Source organism: Amphiura filiformis, chromosome 8 (genome assembly GCF_039555335.1).
Source record: "Amphiura filiformis chromosome 8, Afil_fr2py, whole genome shotgun sequence".
Classification (NCBI taxonomy): Eukaryota; Metazoa; Echinodermata; class Ophiuroidea; order Amphilepidida; family Amphiuridae; genus Amphiura; species Amphiura filiformis.
Window position 1 is genome coordinate 65,474,818 of NC_092635.1, and position 4,243 is coordinate 65,479,060.

Here is a 4,243-nt window from a genome sequence, read left to right on the forward strand (position 1 = left end):
ATAAATGGGTCTTGCACAGATTGACCCAAAAGAAAGACTCATGAGTCCTGACAACTGATAAGCTGCAGTACTTTGGTCATATAGCAAGGGAGAGTGCAGGAAACCTGTTGCATGGTAAAACACAAGGCACCTGAGGGACATTACGTCCACGCACATCATGGGAACAGATCCCCCACTGTAAAAATCGCACCAGCCAAATTTGCTATAGGGTGCTAACGGGTGCTAACGTCAACGGGGGGGTGGTGTGCTAACGAACGCGTCGCCAGCACAAGCGTCCAACGTGATTAATAACACGTATAGGTAGTTCCTGGATACGCGATTACAGGGTCAATGGCCGCTTCCACGCAGTAGCATACTTCTGAACTGAGTGTCAGGGCCCTGATGGGAATCAAACATCAGATCCTGGACGGGAATGACCACAGTGCACTACAGCCAAATCCTCACATAACCGATGCAAACGGAGGCACATCACATGACTGGCTGCAGCCTATACCAATATGATGAGGATGGTACCTGAGTGAGTGGATTCATCAAAACATAATAGATGTTATTATGCACATGTTTGCACCGTATGTTTTTCCCCAATAACTGGTTGGGAAAAGCCTTTATTTTACTTTCGTTACGTCATAATATCATATTCTATCAATTACCGTAGAGAATAAATAACATATTGCTAAGACCTATCATAAGAGAATATTATGGCATAATCATACGAATGCATATTTGTAGAAACTTATTTGTTCATTTTTCACATAATTATACAGTGTATTTTAATACAGTGTCTTTGAAGACAATTACAATATATGAATACAAAACCCACCCAAGTCCATAGGAAGTGATTTTGAGAGAAAAACCTGTGTATCATTTTAATTCCTTCAGTTAGATTTACCTGGTCAATATGGTAAGTTTTACGTGCAAATGAGTGGATTAGCCTGTATTAGGTATGACGATTAGCATTTCAGGGACTTCGTGGGGTTCATTTTAAATATTGGACTTGGGTGGTTTTTTGAATCATATACAAAGACAACAATGTTGGAATGAGATTACCACTAGTAAGATAATACAAAATAAAGCACACGGGTATGTATAATGTTGATAAGCATTCTGCCATGTAATATAAACCACACAATTTCCTTTATTAAACCCATTTTTTTTTTCAAAAGTCACTCTCCAGCAATGAATGTGTTATAAGTGGACTTTTATACATACTGGATTTCAATCAATGTGTTACAAGACTCAAATCATGGAATTGGGTGGTTCTTTCATACATGCTATTTTTCACATGCTCAATAGACACAGAGGATGAATTTGAGTTATTCTTTCATACATATGGCAGGCCTATGTTTAGCAACAATTTCCCATGCTTAACTCAATTTGGCCAAAGTATGGACTTGGGTGGGTTTTGTATTCATATATTCAATTATCTTAACATATCATTATAACTAGTATATTTACCTAGTGTGTTCCTGTTTTACTTGGACGCACACAAATAGTTGCCAATTTCAGCCCAAAATGAAAGTAAATTTTGCTATTTTGCAATTGTACCCTATTTTGGGTAGACTACCTGGAATTTCGCGATTAATAAACTGGCAGATTCTAAAATCAGAATTGTTCAGTATTGAAGTGCCAATACAATTATGACATTATGATATGTTTTATTCAATATAAGCCTACGTACACTTTACTTTTACTGTCATTAATATAATTATATAAACTTTTTCATAACAATTTTATACTAGTATTTTGATGTAATAAATATCAGTATAATTTCGAGTTCAACTGAATGCTTTCATCATGATTAATATGCTTTTATTTATCAAAAATCGACTATGGTATAGTCTATATTTTGGGCCAAAACACAGTGTTTTCTTGGTCAGTCCATGTTTCACAACCACAGAGCAACACAGCTCTTATAGTACAGCAAAGTACAATATTTAAATGCGTATCTTAATATTTTTCTCTGAGCTTTCCATCCAGGCTCCAAGATACTTTGAATCCCTGTACCTCCTCAAGCTCTGGGTCTTGCTGGGTTTTTTCGTCAGTTGTACCAGGTGGCGAGTGGCATAATAGAGCCGGCAACTTGTGAAACCGCCCGGCCGTATGGCATTTTCCATATACTCGGTTAGTATTGTGGGATTCATTATCGAACCCCAACGGTTTTAGCTTGTATTTATATTATTTATTAACATAGGCATTTTTGTTTGTGATATTTCAAGCGTTTTAAAATTTCAAAATAATCCCATTCAATTACACAGTTGACGATGGAAATTAACTTAATTTAGAGAATGTACGTCATTCACCACCTGAGTTGTACACCATGAACTGAGACTCGACTCAGTTCAGCAACTACAGAACTTTGAAGGAGTGCTATGTCATCTGCAAAGTCGAAATCAGTGACTATCTCTGCGCCAACTCCCCTACTTGATCTCTTTACCAGATAACATTACAACTCTTCTTTTTTCCATATGGCCAATCACAGCGGAAAATCAAGAACAATAACAAACAGATCTGGTTCAAAGGTGATACCCTGAAGTACACCTACAAGAATATCAAGCAGTTCTGTTAACCGTCTGGTGACAACACTGTTGTTGCCTCGATGAACTGTATCAAAGGCCTTTTTGCAGTCAAAAATTGTAGTCACTGTACCGCACGCGGTAGGTTGCTCGTCTTAACCACTTCAACAGCCTACAGTTCAACCAGCCTTCCCCTGCAGCCTTCAAGAATATGGTCTGAGTCCATTATGATTGGATATCAAGTGTTGGTCTAACTCGGATCTCATTCTATTATTGTTTGGTTTTTTTTGCACCAGTTTGCGATGCGTTGTCTTTGTCGGTTCCCTTTTGTAGCAAGCCGTTTCGGTTTTTAATTCAGTTTGTTATGTAATCGGAAATCAGGTTTAAAGTTACCTTGATCAAATTATACAATTACACAATATTTTTAAATTTCGCAGTGCAATATTCACGAGCAATGAAGTCGCACAAGTCAATCTACATTTGAAAGGTGTATTTAGTTTTGGATATAGCCATGGCTTATTTCACTGTGAAAAAATATTGACCATCGAAATATTTCCACCGATATAACAAAAGAATACCCTGAGAATAGACACTTGAGTGATATATACACTATTACTATTATTACTCGAGATTATAAAATGAGAAGAGGGAGAAAGGTGGGGGAGGGTGTGTTGGGGTGTAAGGGGAGGGAGATAGAGAAACAGATGGGAGAGAGTATTGGAAGTCGAAAGGGAAGGGGGAGGAGAGCTCGAGATAGGGGAGATATCGAATGTAGGGAAGGCGAGGAGGGGGAAGGAGACGCTTAGGGAAGAGGAGGTTATATAGGTGGGGGAGAGGGGAGCCATCATCATGCATCGTTTATGTTTCATACAAAGCTCCCTCCCCTCAATATACGCGCGTGATTTCAAGGCCTAGACCTCGGGGTGTAATTATACGGTGACATGAAAGTATGCCATCTACGACAGACTTATCTGATGTAAGACTAAATCAGATTTCAAAGATCACCAACTACCACCCGCAGTGATATATAGATCCGATAATAGGCCTAATTATGTTAGCACAATATGTCATTATAGATACCCTACACTGTGTCTTCACAGTACGCTGGCGAAGTTACGTAATAATCGGATTAACTATCATAGCAAAAGGTGAAAACAATTTTGAATCTACCGCGCTGCACTAATACATTCACGCGGTACCTCTTTGAAAAGACCAGTATTGTATTCAATCTATGATTGCAGACATACACATGTGATGAGTGTAACCTGCTTGTAGTGCAGCGCGATATGTTCAAAATTGTTTTCGCCTATTGCTATAGTGTATAGTGTTATGATTGCAGACCAGATCTGCTCTACTTTATAATCCCTTGATTTTTTTGTTTCTGAACAAAAGAGAAACCAAAACATTCCACAAATTACACAAACAAAAAATCCTTAAATATGTGTTTATAATTATTACAATTTTATAATAATATTATAGGTCTACAAAGATGAGTATTGAGTACTTTGTCAGCTAAGGGGCTGTGCAATGATTATGAGCACCCCCGGCCTAAAATCGCTTGCCTCCCCCATCTCAGTCCGCCAAAAATCGCTCCCCCATACTTCTCGGCCTAGGCCGCCTGCCAAAAGTATTTTCCCTCCTCCCTCCTCCCAATTTGCAAACCTTATGTTATGAACGCAGCGAACAGGAAAATGTGCATATTTAACCGTTTCGATGTTGTTTTCCTGAGC